Genomic DNA, 19,552 nt, shown 5'->3' with positions numbered 1-19,552 from the left:
ATTCTGACCCCAGCCACAATGGCCGATATATTTCCCAGGGGGTAGATGTGACGGCTTTGGAAGCTGCTCTCTGAGGAGCGGGTGGACTGCGATGCGTCTTGTAGACGGTGCACACGGCTGCCGCTGTGCATCGGGGGGGGGGTGGAGGGAGCGAATGGCGAAGGCGGGGGGGGGTGGCGACGGGGGCGGGGGGGTGGTGGCCTCTCGATCGGGCGGGCGGGGAGGGCGAGCGTCTCGCTCGAGCGGGGGCTCGTCCGGGACGGTGCCGAGCTTCCCGAGTGTCGTCGGGAGCCGGGCGGGCGGAGACTCTCCCGTCACGCTCCTGACTTGTGGGTGGCGGACGGACGGGGCGGGGGGGGGGGGGGGGGGGGGGGGCGGTCAGGAGGTGAGTTGCTCTCCGCAGGATTCCCGGCCTCTGTCCTGCTCTGGTCGCCGCAGCATTTATACGGCCGGCTCCAGCTCACGTTTCTCATCAATGGTTAACCCGCAGGGGTGTGTGGGATTCGTGGGGGATTGAGGGTGGTGCCATTGTACGGGTACATCGTCTCTCGCCGGAGATGGCCGTTTGCCCGACGTTCGTCCAGAGTCCCTCCGGAATATGAAGCAAATTAGCTGCTCCGACGCTCGAAGGAAGCAACAACAGAGCTACTTCAGTCACAGGGCAGGCCTGTCAACAACCTTCCCTTTGAGAGGAAATGTCCCAGTTGCAATGATGCTGAAACTTGTGATCTTTATCAGGAGCACTTTTAATTCCTCCTATCCCCCATCAGGCAGTCTCTCGCCCTCTTTGCAAGCACCAGACGATCGCGAGAGAGGTATTAAACTACGTTTGGGGACAGGTTCTGCGATCGTTTCTATTTTTGACCCCTGCACCAACGTGCGGGGCAGGGGCGCAGGAGGGCGAGTGGATTCAACCGCCCCCCGCCTGGCGTCGGAAGGGGGAGTAGCGCTGGTTCCTGGTCGGCACCAGAATCCCTTCACTTGATGCACGGCGCTTCCTGAGGGAACGGGAGGACGGGGGGGGGGGGGGGGGGGGGGCGGGAGAGAGAGAGGGAAGGACAGCTTGAGTTGACCGCACGCTCCGCGACTCGTCACCCAGCTTTCCAGGTACGTCTGCACCTTCCGACAGGCTGCGGAGTTTCAGGGTGCGGGGGCCGATTTGGGAGTGGAGGATGAGTTTAGGGATTGATACAGGGCTATGGGGAGAGAGCGGGACAGTGGGATTAGTTTGGGGATTGATACAGGGCTATGGGGAGAGAGCGGGGCAGTGGGATTAGTTTGGGGATTGATACAGGGCTATGGGGAGAGAGCGGGGCAGTGGGGTTAGTTTGGGGATTGATACAGGGCTATGGGGAGACAGCGGGCCAGTGGGATTAGTTTGGGGATTGATACAGGGCTATGGGGCGAGAGCGGGGCAGTGGGGTTAGTTTGGGGATTGATACAGGGCTATGGGGAGAGAGTGGGACAGTGGGATTAGTTTGGGGATTGATACAGGGCTATGGGGAGAGAGCGGGGCAGTGGGTTTAGTTTGGGGATTGATACAGGGCTATGGGGAGAGAGCGGGGCAGTGGGATTAGTTTGGGGATTGATCCAGGGCTATGGGGAGAGAGCGGGGCAGTGGGATTAGTTTGGGGATTGATACAGGGCTATGGGGAGAGACCCGGGCAGTGGGATTAGTTTGGGGATTGACACAGGGCTATGGGGAGAGAGCGGGGCAGTGGGATTAGTTTGGGGATTGATACAGGGCTACGGGGAGAGAGCGGGGACAGTGGGATTAGTTTGGTATTGATACAGGGCTATGGGGCGAGAGCGGGGCAGTGGGGTTAGTTTGGGGATTGATACAGGGCTATGGGGAGAGAGTGGGACAGTGGGATTAGTTTGGGGATTGATACAGGGCTATGGGGAGAGAGCGGGGCAGTGGGATTAGTTTTGGATTGATACAGGGCTACGGGGCGAGAGCGGGGCAGTGGGGTTAGTTTGGGGATTGATATAGGCTATGGGGAGAGAGCGGGGCAGTGGGATTAGTTTGGGGATTGATACAGGGCTATGGGGAGAGAGCGGGACAGTGGGATTAGTTTGGGGATTGATACAGGCTATGGGGAGAGAGTGGGGCAGTGGGATTAGTTTGGGGATTGATACAGGGCTATGAGGAGAGAGCGGGACAGTGGGATTAGTTTGGGGATTGATACAGGGCTGTGGGGAGAGAGCGGGTCAGTGGTATTAGTTTGGGTATTGATACAGGGCTGTGGGGAGAGAGTGGGGCAGTGAAATTAGTTTGGGGATTGATACAGGGCTATGGGGAGAGACCGTGGCAGTGGGATTAGTTTGGGGATTGATACAGGGCTATGGGGAGAGAGCGGGTCAGTGGGATTAGTTTGGGGACTGATACAGGGCTATGGGGAGAGAGCGGGGCGTGGGATTAGTTTGGGGATTGATACAGGGCTATGAGGAGAGAGCGGGGCAGTGGGATTAGTTTGGAGATTGATACAGGGCTATGGGGAGAGAGTTGGACAGTGGGATTAGTTTGGGGATGGATACAGGGCTGTGGGGAGAGTGGGTCAGTGGGATTAGTTTGGGGATTGATACAGGGCTATGGGGAGAGAGTTGGACAGTGGGATTAGTTTGGGGATGGATACAGGGCTGTGGGGAGAGAGTTGGACAGTAGGATTAGATTGGGGATTGACACAGGGCTATGGGGAGAGAGTGGGGCAGTGAAATTAGTTTGGGATTGATACAGGGCTGTGGAGAGAGAGTGGGTCAGTGGGATTAGTTTGGGATTGATACAGGACTATGGGGAGAGTGGGGCAGTGGGGTTAGTTTAGGGATTGATACAGGGCTATGAGGAGAGAGTGGGGCAGTGGGGTTAGTTTGGGGATTGATACAGGGCTATGGGGAGAGAGTGGGGCAGTGGGATTAGTTTGGGGATCGATAGAGGGCTATGGGGAGAGAGCGGGGCAGTGGGATTAGTTTGGGGATTGATACAGGGCTATGGGGAGAGAGCGGGGCAGTGGGATTAGTTTGGGGATTGATACAGGGCTATGGGGAGAGAGCGGGACAGTGGGATTAGTTTGGGGATTGATACAGGGCTATGGGGAGAGAGCGGGGCAGCGGGATTAGTTTGGGGATTGATACAGGGCTATGGGGAGAGAGCGGGGCAGTGGGATTAGTTTGGGGATTGATACAGGGCTATGGGGAGAGAGCGGGACAGTGGGATTAGTTTGGGGATTGATACAGGGCTATGGGGAGAGAGTGGGGCAGTGGGATTAGTTTGGGGATTGATACAGGGCTATTGGGAGAGAGTGGGGCAGTGGGATTAGTTAGGGGATTCATACAGGGCTATGGGGAGAGTGGGGCAGTGGGGTTAGTTTGGGGATTGATACAGGGCTATGAGGAGAGAGCGGGGCAGTGGGATTAGTTTGGGATTGATACAGGGCTATGGGGATAGAGTGGGTCAGTGGGATTAGTTTGGGGATTGACACAGGGCTATGGGGAGAGAGCGGGGCTGTGGGATCAGTTTGGGGATTAGTTTGGGGATTGATACAGGGATATGGGTAGAGAGCGGGTCAGGAAGATTAGTTTGGGGATTGACACAGGGCAATGGGGAGAGAGCGGGACAGTGGGATTAGTTTGGGGATTGATACAGGGCTATGGGGAGAGAGCGGGTCAGTGCGATTAGTTTGGGGATTGACACGGCAATGGGAAGAGAGCGGGGCAGTGGGATTAGTTTGGGGATTGATACAGGGCTATGGGGAGAGTGGGTCAGTGGGATTAGTTTGGGGATTGACACAGGGCTATGGGGAGAGAGCGGGGCAGTGGGATTAGTTTGGGGATTGATACAGGGCTATGGGGAGAGAGCGGGTCAGTGCGATTAGTTTGGGGATTGATGCAGGCTATGGAGAGGGTGCGGGACAGTGGGATTAGTTCGGGGATTGATACAGCGCTATGGGGATTAGTTTGCGATTTATACAGGGCTATGGGGAGAGAGCGGGGCAGTGGGATTAGTTTGGGATGGATACAGGGCTATGGGGAGAGAGCGGGGCAGTGGGATTCGTTTGAGGATTGATCCAGGACTATGGGGAGAGAGCGGACAGTGGGATTAGTTTGGCAATTGATACAGGGATATCGAGAGTGAGCGGGACAGTGGGGTTAGTCTGGGGAATGATTCAGGGCTATGGGGAAAGAGCGGGACAGTGGGGTTAGTTTGGGAATTGATGCAGGGCTATGGGGAGAGAGCGGGTCAGTGGGATTAGTTTGGGGATTGATACAGGGCTCTGGGGAGAGAGTGGGGCAGTGGGATTAGTTTGGGAATTGATGCAGGGCTATGGGGAGAGGGGGCAGTAGGATTAGTTTGGGGATTGATACAGGGCTCTGGGGAGAGCGGGGCAGTGGTATTAGTTTGGGATTGTTACAGGGCTATGGGGAGAGAGCGGGTCAGTACGATTAGTTTGGGGATTGATGCAGTTCTATGGAGAGGGTACGGGACAGTGGGATTAGTTCAGGGATTGATACAGGGCTCTGGGAACAGAGGGGACAGTGGGATTAGTTCGGGGATTGATACATCGCTATGGGGATTAGTTTGCGATTTATACAGGGCTATGGGGGGAGAGCGGGGCAGTGGTATTAGTTTGGGATTGTTACAGGGCTATGGGGAGAGAGCGGGTCAGTACGATTAGTTTGGGGATTGATGCAGTTCTATGGAGAGGGTGCGGGACAGTGGGATTAGTTTGGGGATTGATACAGGGCTCTGGGAACAGAGGGGACAGTGGGATTAGTTTGGGGATTGATACAGGGCTATGGGGAGAGAGGGGGCAGTGGGATTAGTTTGGGGATTGATACAGGGCTATGGGGAGAGAGGGGGCAGTGGGATTAGTTTGGGGTTTGATTCAGGGCTGTGGGGAGAGAGCGGGACAGAGGGATTAGTTTGGGGATTGATACAGGGCTATGGGGAGAAAGTGGGACAGTGGGATTAGTTTGGGGATTGATACAGGACTATGAGGAGAGAGCGGGGCAGTGGGATTAGTTTAGGATTGATACAGGGCTATGGGGAGAGAGTGGGGCAGTGGGATTAGTTTGGGGATTGATACAGGGCTATGGGGAGAGAGGGGGCAGTGGTATTAGTTTGGGATTGTTACAGGGCTATGGGGAGAGAGCGGGGCAGTGGGATTAGTTTGGGGATTGATACAGGGCTATGGAGAGAGAGTGGGACAGTGGGATTAGTTTGGGGATTGATTCAGGGCTATGGGGAGAGAGCGGGACATTGGGATTAGTTTGGGGATTGATACAGGGCTATGGGGAGAGAGTGGGGCAGTTGGATTAGTTTGGGGATTGATACAGAGCGATGGGAGAGAGCTGGGCAGTGGGATTAGTATGGGGACTGATACAGGGCTATGGGGAGAGAGCGGGGCAGTGGGATTAGTTTCGGGATTGATACAGGGCTATGGGGAGAGAACTGGGCAGTGGGATTAGTTTGGGATTGATACAGGGCTATGGGGAGGGAGCGGGGCAGTGGGATTAGTTTGGGATTGATACAGGGCGATGGGGAGAGAGCGAGGCAGTGGGGTTAGTTTGGGGGTTGATTCAGGGCTATGGGGAAAGAGCGGGACAGTGGGGTTAGTTTGGGAATTGATGCTGGGCTATGGGGGAAGAGTGGGGCAGTGGGATTAGTTTGGGGATTGATACAGGGCTATGGGGAGAGAGCGGGGCAGTGAGATTAGTTTGGGGACTGATACAGGGCTATGGGGAGAGAGCGGGGCAGTGGGGTTAGTTTGGGGATTGATACAGGACTATGGGGAGAGAGCGGGGCAGTGGGATTAGTTTGGGGATAGATACAGGGCAATGTGTGAGAGTGGGTCAGTGGGATTAGTTTGGGGATTGATACAGGGCTATGGGGAGAGAGCGGGACAGTGGGATTAGTTTGGGGATTGATACAGGGCTATGTGGAGAGTGGGTCAGTGGGATTAGTTTGGGGATTGATACAGGGCTATGTGGAGAGAGTGGGGCAGTGGGATTAGTTTGGGGATTGATACAGGGCTATGTGGAGAGTGGGTCAGTGGGATTAGTTTGGGGATTGAGACAGGGCTATGGGGAGAGAGCGGGACAGTGGGATTAGTTTGGGGATTGATACAGGGCTATGTGGAGAGTGGGTCAGTGGGATTAGTTTGGGGATTGAGACAGGGCTATGGGGAGAGAGCGGGGCAGTGGGATTAGTTTGGGATTGATACAGGGTTATGGGGAGAGAGCGGGGCAGTGGGATTAGTTTGGGGATTGATACAGGGCTATGGGGAGAGAGGGGGCAGTAGGATTAGTTTGGGGATTGATATAGGTCTATGGGGATAGCGGGGAAGTGGTATTAGTTTGGGATTGTTACAGGGCTATGGGGAGAGAGCGGGTCAGTGCGATTAGTTTGGGGATTGATGCAGTTCTATGGAGAGGGTGCCGGACAGTGGGATTAGTATGGGGACTGATACAGGGCTATGGGGAGAGAGCGGGGCAGTGGGATTAGTTTGGGGATTGATACAGGGCTATGGGGAGAGAGCGGGGCAGTGGGATTAGTTTGGGGATTGATACAGGGCTATGGGGAGAGAGCGGGTCAGTGCGATTAGTTTGGGGATTGACACGGCAATGGGAAGAGAGCGGGGCAGTGGGATTAGTTTGGGGATTGATACAGGGCTATGGGGAGAGTGGGTCAGTGGGATTAGTTTGGGGATTGACACAGGGCTATGGGGAGAGAGCGGGGCAGTGGGATTAGTTTGGGGATTGATACAGGGCTATGGGGAGAGAGCGGGTCAGTGCGATTAGTTTGGGGATTGATGCAGGCTATGGAGAGGGTGCGGGACAGTGGGATTAGTTCGGGGATTGATACAGCGCTATGGGGATTAGTTTGCGATTTATACAGGGCTATGGGGAGAGAGCGGGGCAGTGGGATTAGTTTGGGATGGATACAGGGCTATGGGGAGAGAGCGGGGCAGTGGGATTCGTTTGAGGATTGATCCAGGACTATGGGGAGAGAGCGGACAGTGGGATTAGTTTGGCAATTGATACAGGGATATCGAGAGTGAGCGGGACAGTGGGGTTAGTCTGGGGAATGATTCAGGGCTATGGGGAAAGAGCGGGACAGTGGGGTTAGTTTGGGAATTGATGCAGGGCTATGGGGAGAGAGCGGGTCAGTGGGATTAGTTTGGGGATTGATACAGGGCTATGGGGAGAGGGGGCAGTAGGATTAGTTTGGGGATTGATACAGGGCTCTGGGGAGAGCGGGGCAGTGGTATTAGTTTGGGATTGTTACAGGGCTATGGGGAGAGAGCGGGTCAGTACGATTAGTTTGGGGATTGATGCAGTTCTATGGAGAGGGTACGGGACAGTGGGATTAGTTCAGGGATTGATACAGGGCTCTGGGAACAGAGGGGACAGTGGGATTAGTTCGGGGATTGATACATCGCTATGGGGATTAGTTTGCGATTTATACAGGGCTATGGGGGGAGAGCGGGGCAGTGGTATTAGTTTGGGATTGTTACAGGGCTATGGGGAGAGAGCGGGTCAGTACGATTAGTTTGGGGATTGATGCAGTTCTATGGAGAGGGTGCGGGACAGTGGGATTAGTTTGGGGATTGATACAGGGCTCTGGGAACAGAGGGGACAGTGGGATTAGTTTGGGGATTGATACAGGGCTATGGGGAGAGAGGGGGCAGTGGGATTAGTTTGGGGATTGATACAGGGCTATGGGGAGAGAGGGGGCAGTGGGATTAGTTTGGGGTTTGATTCAGGGCTGTGGGGAGAGAGCGGGACAGAGGGATTAGTTTGGGGATTGATACAGGGCTATGGGGAGAAAGTGGGACAGTGGGATTAGTTTGGGGATTGATACAGGACTATGAGGAGAGAGCGGGGCAGTGGGATTAGTTTAGGATTGATACAGGGCTATGGGGAGAGAGTGGGGCAGTGGGATTAGTTTGGGGATTGATACAGGGCTATGGGGAGAGAGGGGGCAGTGGTATTAGTTTGGGATTGTTACAGGGCTATGGGGAGAGAGCGGGGCAGTGGGATTAGTTTGGGGATTGATACAGGGCTATGGAGAGAGAGTGGGACAGTGGGATTAGTTTGGGGATTGATTCAGGGCTATGGGGAGAGAGCGGGACATTGGGATTAGTTTGGGGATTGATACAGGGCTATGGGGAGAGAGTGGGGCAGTTGGATTAGTTTGGGGATTGATACAGAGCGATGGGAGAGAGCTGGGCAGTGGGATTAGTATGGGGACTGATACAGGGCTATGGGGAGAGAGCGGGGCAGTGGGATTAGTTTCGGGATTGATACAGGGCTATGGGGAGAGAACTGGGCAGTGGGATTAGTTTGGGATTGATACAGGGCTATGGGGAGGGAGCGGGGCAGTGGGATTAGTTTGGGATTGATACAGGGCGATGGGGAGAGAGCGAGGCAGTGGGGTTAGTTTGGGGGTTGATTCAGGGCTATGGGGAAAGAGCGGGACAGTGGGGTTAGTTTGGGAATTGATGCTGGGCTATGGGGGAAGAGTGGGGCAGTGGGATTAGTTTGGGGATTGATACAGGGCTATGGGGAGAGAGCGGGGCAGTGAGATTAGTTTGGGGACTGATACAGGGCTATGGGGAGAGAGCGGGGCAGTGGGGTTAGTTTGGGGATTGATACAGGACTATGGGGAGAGAGCGGGGCAGTGGGATTAGTTTGGGGATAGATACAGGGCAATGTGTGAGAGTGGGTCAGTGGGATTAGTTTGGGGATTGATACAGGGCTATGTGGAGAGTGGGTCAGTGGGATTAGTTTGGGGATTGATACAGGGCTATGTGGAGAGTGGGTCAGTGGGATTAGTTTGGGGATTGATACAGGGCTATGGGGAGAGAGCGGGGCAGTGGGATTAGTTTGGGGATTGATACAGGGCTATGGGGAGAGAGGGGGCAGTAGGATTAGTTTGGGGATTGATATAGGTCTATGGGGATAGCGGGGAAGTGGTATTAGTTTGGGATTGTTACAGGGCTATGGGGAGAGAGCGGGTCAGTGCGATTAGTTTGGGGATTGATGCAGTTCTATGGAGAGGGTGCCGGACAGTGGGATTAGTATGGGGACTGATACAGGGCTATGGGGAGAGAGCGGGGCAGTGGGATTAGTTTGGGGATTGATACAGGGCTATGGGGAGAGAGCGGGGCAGTGGGATTAGTTTGGGGATTGATACAGGGCTTTGGGGAGAGAGCGGGGCAGTGGGATGTGTTTCGGGATTGATACAGGGCTATGGGGAGATAGCGCGGCAGTGGGATTAGTTTGGGGATTGATACAGGGCGATGGGGAGAGAGCGGGGCAGTGGGATTAGTTTGGGGATTGATACAGGGCGATGGGGAGAGAGCGCGGCATGGGATTAGTTTGGGGATTGATACAGGGCTATGGGGAGAGAGCGGGGCAGTGGGATTAGTTTGGGGATTGATACAGGGCTATGGGGAGAGAGCTGGGCTGTGGGATTAGCTTGGGGTTGATACAGGGCTATGGGGAGAGAGTGGGGCAGTGGGTTAGTCTGGGGATTGATACAGGGCTATGGGGAGAGAGCGGGGCAGTGGGATTAGTTTGGGGATTGATACAGGGCTATGGGGAGAGAGCGGGGCAGTGGGATTAGTTTGGGGATTAATACAGGGCTATGGGGAGAGAGCGGGGCAGTGGGAATAACTTGGGGTTGATACAGGGCTATGGGGAGAGAGCGAGCAGTGGGGTTAGATTGGGGGTTGATTCAGGGCTATGGGGAAAGAGCGGGACAGTGGGATTAGTTTGGGTATTGATAGAGGGCTATGGGGAGGGTGCGGGACAGTGGGATTAGTTTGGGGATTGATACAGGGCTATGGGGAGAGAGCGGGGCAGTGGGATTAGTTTGGGGATTGATACAGGGCTATGGGGAGAGAGTGGGGCAGTTGGATTAGTTTGGGGATTGATACAGAGCGATGGGAGAGAGCTGGGCAGTGTGATTAGTATGGGGACTGATACAGGGCTATGGGGAGAGAGCGGGGCAGTGGGATTATTTTCGGGATTGATACAGGGCTATGGGGAGAGAGCTGGTCAGTGGGGTTAGTTTGGGATTGATACAGGGTTATGGGGAGAGAGCGGGGCAGTGGGATTAGTTTGGGATTGATACAGGGCAATGGGAGAGAGCGGGGCAGTGGGATTCGTTCGGGGATTGATACAGTGCTATGGGGAGGGTGCGGGACAGTGGGATTAGTTTGGTGATTGATACAGGGCTATGGGGAGAGAGCGGGGCAGTGGGATTAGTTTGGAGATTGATACAGGGCTATGGGGAGAGAGCGGGGCAGTGGGATTAGTTTGGGGATTGATACAGGGCTATGGGGAGGCTGCGGGACAGTGGGATTAGTTTGCTGATTGATACAGGGCTATGGGGAGAGAGCGGGGCAGTGGGATTAGTTTGGGGATTGATACAGGGCTATGGGGAGAGAGTGGGGCAGTGGGATTAGTTTGGGGATTGATACAGGGCTATGGGGAGGGTGCGGGACAGTGGGATTAGTTTGGGGATTGATACAGGGCTATGGGGAGAGAGCGGGGCAGTGGGATTAGTTTGGGGATTGATACAGGGCTATGGGGAGAGAGCGGGGCATTGGGATTTGTTTGGGGACTGGCACAGGGCTATGGGGAGAGAGCGGGGCAGTGGGGTTAGTTTGGGGATTGATACAGGGGTTTGGGGAGAGAGTGGGACAGTGGGGTTAGTTTGGGAGTTGATGCAGGGCTATGGGGAGAGAGCGGGTCAGTGGGATTAGTTTGGGAGTTGATGCAGTTCTATGGAGAGGGTGCGGGACAGTGGGATTAGTTTGGAGATTGATACAGGGCTATGGGGAGATAGCGGGGCAGTGGGATTCGTTTGGGGATTGATACAGGGCTATAGGGAGGGTGCGGGACAGTGGGATCAGTTTGGGGATTGATACAGGGCTATGGGGAGAGAGTGGGGCAGTGGGATTAGTTTGGGGATTGATACAGGGCTATGGGGAGAGAGCGGGTCAGTGGGATTAGTTTGGGGACTGATACAGGGCTATGGGGAGAGAGCGGGGCAGTGGGATTAGTTTGGGGATTGATTCAGGGCTCTGGGTAGAGAGTGGGACAGTGGGGTTAGTTTGGGAGTTGATGCAGGGCTATGGGGAGAGAGCGGGGCAGTGGGATTAGATTGGGATTGATACAGGGCTATGGGGAGAGAGCGGGGCAGTGGGATTAGTTTGGGGATTGATACAGGGCTATGGGGAGAGAGCGGGGCAGTGGGATTAGTTTGGGGATTGATACAGGGCTATGGGGAGAGAGAGGGACAGTGGGATTAGTTTGGCAATTGATACAGGGCTATCGATAGAGAGTGGGACAGTGGGGTTAGTCTGGGGATTGATTCAGGGCTATGGGGAAAGAGCGGGACAGTGGGGTTAGTTTGGGAATTGATGCAGGGCTATGGTGAGAGCGCGGGTCAGTGGGATTCGTTTGGGGATAGATACAGGGCTATGGCGGAGAGTGGGGCAGTGGGATTAGTTTGGGGATTGATACAGGGCTATGGGAAGAGAGGGGGCAGTAGGATTAGTTTGGGGATTGATACAGAGCTCTGGGGAGAGCGGGGCAGTGGTATTAGTTTGGGATTGTTACAGGGCTATGGGGAGAGAGCGGGGCAGTGGGATTCGTTTGGGGATTGATACAGGGCTATAGGTAGGGTGCGGGACAGTGGGATCAGTTTGGGGATTGATACAGGGCTATGGGGAGAGAGTGGGGCAGTGGGATTAGTTTGGGGATTGATACAGGGCTATGGGGAGAGAGCGGGGCAGTGGGATTAGTTTGGGGATTGATACAGGGCTATGGGGAGAGAGAGGGACAGTGGGATTAGTTTGGCAATTGATACAGGGCTATCGATAGAGAGTGGGACAGTGGGGTTAGTCTGGGGATTGATTCAGGGCTATGGGGAAAGAGCGGGACAGTGGGGTTAGTTTGGGAATTGATGCAGGGCTATGGTGAGAGCGCGGGTCAGTGGGATTCGTTTGGGGATAGATACAGGGCTATGGCGGAGAGTGGGGCAGTGGGATTAGTTTGGGGATTGATTCAGGGCTCTGGGGAGAGAGTGGGACAGTGGGGTTAGTTTGGGAGTTGATGCAGGGCTATGGGGAGAGAGCGGGGCAGTGGGATTAGATTGGGATTGATACAGGGCTATGGGGAGAGAGCGGGGCAGTGGGATTAGTTTGGGGATTGATACAGGGCTATGGGGAGAGAGCGGGGCAGTGGGATTAGTTTGGGGATTGATACAGGGCTATGGGGAGAGAGAGGGACAGTGGGATTAGTTTGGCAATTGATACAGGGCTATCGATAGAGAGTGGGACAGTGGGGTTAGTCTGGGGATTGATTCAGGGCTATGGGGAAAGAGCGGGACAGTGGGGTTAGTTTGGGAATTGATGCAGGGCTATGGTGAGAGCGCGGGTCAGTGGGATTCGTTTGGGGATAGATACAGGGCTATGGCGGAGAGTGGGGCAGTGGGATTAGTTTGGGGATTGATACAGGGCTATGGGAAGAGAGTGGGACAGTGGGATCAGTTTGGGGATTGATACAGGGCTATGGGGAGAGAGCAGGGCAGTGGTATTAGTTTGGGATTGTTACAGGGCTATGGGGAGAGAGCGGGTCAGTGCGATTAGTTTGGGGATTGATGCAGTTCTATGGAGAGGGTGCGGGACAGTGGGATTAGTTTGGGGATTGATACAGGGCTATGGGGAGAGAGGGGGCAGTGGGATTAGTTTGGGGATTGATACAGGGCTATGGGGAGAGAGCGAGGCAGTGGGATTAGTTTGGGGATTGATACAGGGCTATGGGGAGAGAGTGGGACAGTGGGATCAGTTTGGGGATTGATACAGGGCTATGGGGAGAGAGCAGGGCAGTGGGGTTAGTTTGGGGATTGATACAGGGCTATGGGGAGAGAGCGGGGCAGTGGGATTAGTTTGGGGATTGACACGGCTATGGGGAGAGAGCGGAGCAAAGGGATTAGTTTGGGGATTGATACAGGGCTATGGGGAGAGAGTGGGACAGTGGGATTAGTTTGGGGATTGATACAGGGCTATGGGGAGAGAGCGGGACTGTGGGATTAGTTGGGGGATTGATACAGGGCTATGGGGAGAGAGCGGGGCAGTGGGATTAGTTTGGGGTTGATACAGGGCTACGGGGCGAGAGTCGTGCAGTGGGATTAGTTTGGGGATTGATACAGGGCTATGAGGAGAGAGCGGGGCAGTGGGATTAGTTTGGGGATTGATACAGGGCTATGGGGAGAGTGGGGCAGTGGGATTAGTTTGGGGATTGATACAGGGCTATGGGGAGAGAGCGGGGCTGTGGGATTAGTTTGGGGATTGATACAGGGCTATGGGGAGAGAGCGGGGCAGTGGAATTAGTTTGGGGATTGATACAGGGCTATGGGGAGAGAGTGCGACAGTGTGATTAGTTTGGGGATTGATACAGGGCTATGGGGAGAGAGTGGGACAGTGGGATTAGTTTGGGGATTGATACAGGGCGATGGGGAGAGAGCGGGGCAGTGGGATTAGTTTGGGGATTGACACGGCTATGGGGAGAGAGCGGGGCAAAGGGATTAGTTTGGCGATCGATACAGGGCTATGGGGAGAGAGTGGGGCAATGGGATTAGTTTGGCGATCAATACAGGGCTATGGGGAGAGAGTGGGACAGTGGGATTAGTTTGGGGATTGATACAGGGCTATGGGGAGAGAGCGGGACTGTGGGATTAGTTTGGGGATTGATACAGGGCTATGGGGAGAGAGCGGGGCAGTGGGATTAGTTTGGGGATTGACACGGCTATGGGGAGAGAGCGGAGCAAAGGGATTAGTTTGGGGATTGATACAGGGCTATGGGGAGAGAGTGGGACAGTGGGATTAGTTTGGGGATTGATACAGGGCTATGGGGAGAGAGCGGGACTGTGGGATTAGTTGGGGGATTGATACAGGGCTATGGGGAGAGAGCGGGGCAGTGGGATTAGTTTGGGGTTGATACAGGGCTACGGGGCGAGAGTCGTGCAGTGGGATTAGTTTGGGGATTGATACAGGGCTATGAGGAGAGAGCGGGGCAGTGGGATTAGTTTGGGGATTGATACAGGGCTATGGGGAGAGTGGGGCAGTGGGATTAGTTTGGGGATTGATACAGGGCTATGGGGAGAGAGCGGGGCTGTGGGATTAGTTTGGGGATTGATACAGGGCTATGGGGAGAGAGCGGGGCAGTGGAATTAGTTTGGGGATTGATACAGGGCTATGGGGAGAGAGTGCGACAGTGTGATTAGTTTGGGGATTGATACAGGGCTATGGGGAGAGAGTGGGACAGTGGGATTAGTTTGGGGATTGATACAGGGCGATGGGGAGAGAGCGGGGCAGTGGGATTAGTTTGGGGATTGACACGGCTATGGGGAGAGAGCGGGGCAAAGGGATTAGTTTGGCGATCGATACAGGGCTATGGGGAGAGAGTGGGGCAATGGGATTAGTTTGGCGATCAATACAGGGCTATGGGGAGAGAGTGGGACAGTGGGATTAGTTTGGGGATTGATACAGGGCTATGGGGAGAGAGCGGGACTGTGGGATTAGTTTGGGGATTGATACAGGGCTATGGGGAGAGAGCGGGGCAGTGGGATTAGTTTGGGGATTGATACAGGGCTATGGGGAGGGAGTGGGACAGTGGGATTAGTTTGGGGGTTGATACAGGGCTATGGGGAGAGAGTGGGGCAGTGGGATTAGTTTTGGGTTGATACAGGGCTATGGGGAGAGAGCGGGGCAGAGGGTTTAGTTTGGGGATTGATACAGGGCTATGGGGAGAGAGCGGGGCATTGGGGTTAGTTTGGGGATTGATACAGGGCTATGGGGAGAGGGTGGGGCAGTGGGATTAGTTTGGGGATTGATACAGGGCTATGGGGAGAGAGCGGGGCAGTGGGATCAGTTTGGGGATTGATACAGGACTATGGGGAGAGAGCGGGGCAGTGGGATTAGTTTGGGATTGATACAGGGCTATGGGGAGAGAGCGGGGCAGTGGGATTAGTTTGAGGATTGATACAGGGCTATGGGGAGAGCGGGACAGTGGGATTAGTTTGTGGATTGATACAGGGCTATGGGGAGAGAGCGGGGCAGTTGGATTAGTTTGGGGATTGATACAGGGCTATGGGGAGAGAGCCGGGCAGTGGGATTAGTTTGGGGATTGACACGGCTATGGGGAGAGAGCGGGGCAAAGGGATTAGTTTGGCGATCGATACAGGGCTATGGGGAGAGAGTGGGGCAATGGGATTAGTTTGGCGATCAATACAGGGCTATGGGGAGAGAGTGGGACAGTGGGATTAGTTTGGGGATTGATACAGGGCTATGGGGAGGGAGTGGGACAGTGGGATTAGTTTGGGGGTTGATACAGGGCTATGGGGAGAGAGTGGGGCAGTGGGATTAGTTTTGGGTTGATACAGGGCTATGGGGAGAGAGCGGGGCAGTGGGTTTAGTTTGGGGATTGATACAGGGTTATGGGGAGAGAGCGGGGCATTGGGGTTAGTTTGGGGATTGATACAGGGCTATGGGGAGAGGGTGGGGCAGTGGGATTAGTTTGGGGATTGATACAGGGCTATGGGGAGAGAGCGGGGCAGTGGGATTAGTTTGGGGATTGATACAGGGCTATGGGGTTAGAGTGGGGCAGTGGGATTAGTTTGGGATTGATACAGGGCTATGGGGAGAGAGCGGGGCAGTGGGATTAGTTTGAGGATTGATACAGGGCTATGGGGAGAGCGGGACAGTGGGATTAGTTTGTGGATTGATACAGGGCTATGGGGAGAGAGCGGGGCAGTTGGATTAGTTTGGGGATTGATACAGGGCTATGGGGAGAGAGCGGGGCAGTGGGATTAGTTTGGGGATTGATACAGGGCTATGGGGAGAGAGTGGGGCAGTGGGATTAGTTTGGGGATTGATACAGGGCTATGGGGAGAGAGCAGGGCAGTGGGATTAGTTTGGGGATTGATACAGGGCTATGGGGAGAGCGGGACAGTGGGATTAGTTTGGGGATTGATACAGGGCTATGGGGAGAGAGCAGGACATTGGGATTAGTTTGGGGATTGATACAGGGCTATGGGGAGAGCGGGACAGTGGGATTAGTTTGGGGATTGATACAGGGCTATGGGGAGAGAGCGGGGCAGTGGGATTAGTTTGGGATTGATACAGGGCTATGGGGAGAGAGCGGGGCAGTGGGATTAGTTTGGGGATTGATACAGGGCTATGGGGAGAGCGGGACAGTGGGATTAGTTTGGGGGTTGATACAGGGCTATGGGGAGAGAGTGGGGCAGTGGGATTAGTTTGGGGATTGATACAGGGCTATGGGGAGAGAGGGGGCAGTAGGATTAGTTTGGGGATTGATACAGGGCTCTGGGGAGAGCGGGGCAGTGGTATTGGTTTGGGGATTGATACAGGGCTATGGGGAGAGAGTGGGGCAGTGGGATTAGTTTGGGGATTGATACAGGGCTATGGGGAGAGAGGGGGCAGTGGGATTAGTTTGGGGACTGATACAGGGCTATGGGGAGAGAGTGGGGCAGTGGGATTAGTTTGGGGATTGATACAGGGCTATGGGGCGAGAGCGGGGCAGTGGGATTAGTTTGGGGATTGATACAGGGCTATGGGAGAGAGTGGGGCAGTGGGATTAGTTTGGGGATTGATACAGGGCTGTGGGGAGAGAGTGGGGCAGTGGGATTAGTTTGGGGATTGATACAGGGCTATGGGGAGAGAGTGGGGCAGTGGGATTAGTTTGGGAGTTGATGCAGAGCTATGGGGAGAGAGTGGGGCAGTGGGTTTAGTTTGGGATTGATACAGCGCTATGGGGAGAGAGTGGGGCAGTGGGATTAGTTTGGGGATTGATACAGGGCTATGGGGAGAGAGTGGTGCAGTGGGATTAGTTTGGGGATTGATACAGGGCTATGGGGCGAGAGCGGGGCAGTGGGATTAGTTTGGGGATTGATACAGGGCTATGGCGAGAGAGCGGGGCACTGGGATTAGTTTGGGGATTGATACAGGGCTATGGAGAGAGAGCGGGGCAGTGGGATTAGTTTGGTGATTGATACAGGGCTATGGAGAGAGAGCGGGGCAGTGGGATTAGTTTGGGGATTGACAGGGCTATGGGGAGAGAGCGGGGCAGTGGGATTAGTTTGGGGATTGACACAGGGCTATGGGGAGAGAGCGGGACAGTGGGATTAGTTTGGGATTGATACAGGGCTACGGGCAGAGAGCGGGACAGTGGGATTAGTTTGGGGATTGATACAGGGCTATGGGGAGAGCGGGACAGTGGGATTAGTTTGGGGATTGATACAGGGCTATGGGGAGAGCGGGACAGTGGGATTAGTTTGGGGATTGATACAGGGCTATGGGGAAAGAGCGGGGCAGTGGGATTAGTTTGGGGATTGATACAGGGCTATGGTGAGAGAGCGGGACAGTGGGATTAGGTTGGGGATTGATACAGGGCTATGGGGAGAGAGCGGGGCAGTGGGATTAGTTTGGGGATTGATACAGGGCTATGGGAGAGAGTGGGGCAGTGGGATTAGTTTGGGGATTGATACAGGGCTATGGGGAGAGAGGGGGCAGTGGGGTTAGTTTGGGGATTGACACGTTGACTGTTTATGCCTCTCGCCCACAGTGACCCCCAGGGGGGAGGCGCAGTCCGAGGATGGCTGAGCTGCCTCAGGAGGTGACGCAGACGGAGGGCGCCCGCTTCGACGCGAGCAGAGGGACGGTCCGCTTCCTCGCCGGGGACCCGTTGCACTGGGCCTCCGAGGCTACCGGCGGCCTGGACCACTCCTGCCACCGCTGCCTCCTGGCTCTCGCCGCCTTCTGCCTCCTGGTGGGGGTGTCGGCCTCCGTGGTGGGGTGTCGGCCTGGAGGGGAGAGTGACGTGCTGCGCTTCCTGGGATACGGCATGCTGGGCGTGGCGGGCTTGGCAGTGCTGGCGGCCTGGGCGGCCTGGAGAGTGGGGCGCTGGGGAAAGCTCTGTCGCCGGGAGAGCGTTGAGGATTTGGTGGCTGAGGCGAATTGAGAGGGGTTGGGGAGGAGGGGGCAATAGATGGGGGGCATACTGGCCCGTTTGCGACGGGGCTGGCTGAACAGACTTCAACGTTTATTTGTGAGAACCTGTGTCGGAAACGAGACAGAGAAACTGTAGAAGCCAGGTATTTCGAATACAACTAGTATCGGTAAAAGATAGCTGTGTAAGCATAAAAAATTAAGCCCCAGTTTTAAATACCCATTTATACAGCATAATTCACTTTTACTGAGGTCCGTTGTTCTGGCAAATTTTCAAAGCCAGTGTGACATTAAAACAGCGCAGTTGCAAGACAATTTGACACTGCTTGTGCTAATTGTCAAGGACGAGGACTGAATACCATAGCAACATGAAGGCAACATTGTTCACAATGCAGATAACAGCTGGGCCAGAAGAGCTGATGTTGCACATTGAAGATGGACAGCTTGCCATCAAATCAAATGTGTTTGAGTCTCACCCAAACCAATTCGGATTATATTGGGGTGTGATTAGATGATTTAAGACAGATATGAAAGTGGAAAACTGAAAAGTTTCCGCCCGCCATTTTAGTGTTGTCTGGCCTTAATTTCTGTCTTTGACTCTCTTAGTCTGTTCAGGTTTTTGTCTTTCGGTTATTGTCTTTGGGGGTTCTGTCAGTGTGTTAGTCTGTGTCAGTGATGTAGTGTACTTTTGAGTTTGAGTTTAGCTGAAGATTAGCTCTCTCTCTCGCTTCATGTTCCATCGCCAGACTTTGACCGTTTAAAAGTTACTTTCGAGCTGTCTGTCTAAGCAACGAAAGATAATGTCTGTAATTCTCTGAAAGCTTTGAATTGTCGACGAATTGCCTTTTAAATGACTTTCAAATTGTAATCCAGCGACTACAAATAAAACAATTCTTTTTGGCACCTGAGAAATTTGAACTGAAGTTTCTGCTGAGTTCCAGTATTCGCAAAGTGCTTCTGGTAACCGAATAGCAGAGATGATATAAATTCCTTCAACGTTACACAGTCGAATAATACAAGGAATCGAACAACTTGGAATAGTCCAAAATAGAACATAGAACATAGAAAATACAGCACAGAACAGGCCCTTCGGCCCACGATGTTGTGCCGAACCTTTGTCCTAGATTAATCATAGATTATCATTGAATTTACAGTGCAGAAGGAGGCCATTCGGCCCTTTGAGTCTGCACCGGCTCTTGGAAAGAGCACCCTACCCAAACTCAACACCTCCACCCAACACCAAGGGCAATTTGGACATTAAGGGCAATTTATCATTGGCCAATTCACCTAACCCGCACATCTTTGGACTGTGGGAGGAAACCGGAGCACCCGGAGGAAACCCACGCAGACACGGGGAGGACGTGCAGACTCCGCACAGACAGTGACCCAAGCCGGAATCGAACCTGGGACCCTGGAGCTGTGAAGCAATTGCGCTATCCACAATGCTACCGTGCTGCCCTTGAGAACAAATAAATCTACACTATATCATTTTACCGTAATCCATGTACCTA

General features: G+C 54.3%; 1 long non-coding RNA gene across 1 annotated transcript; it reads left to right on the top strand.

Annotated features, from left to right (window-relative positions):
* The first annotated feature begins 1,044 nt into the window (after positions 1-1,044).
* On the top strand, positions 1,045-18,944 carry LOC140399645 (uncharacterized). Its single transcript, XR_011937779.1, has 2 exons — positions 1,045-1,107; positions 17,659-18,944. It is a non-coding gene; the product is annotated as an uncharacterized lncRNA (long non-coding RNA).
* Positions 18,945-19,552: the final 608 nt, after the last annotated feature.

This window comes from Scyliorhinus torazame, chromosome 23 (genome assembly GCF_047496885.1).
Source record: "Scyliorhinus torazame isolate Kashiwa2021f chromosome 23, sScyTor2.1, whole genome shotgun sequence".
In the NCBI taxonomy this organism is placed as follows: domain Eukaryota; kingdom Metazoa; phylum Chordata; class Chondrichthyes; order Carcharhiniformes; family Scyliorhinidae; genus Scyliorhinus; species Scyliorhinus torazame.
Note: the sequence above shows the minus strand (reverse complement) of the source record. Positions and strands in the feature narration are given on the sequence as shown.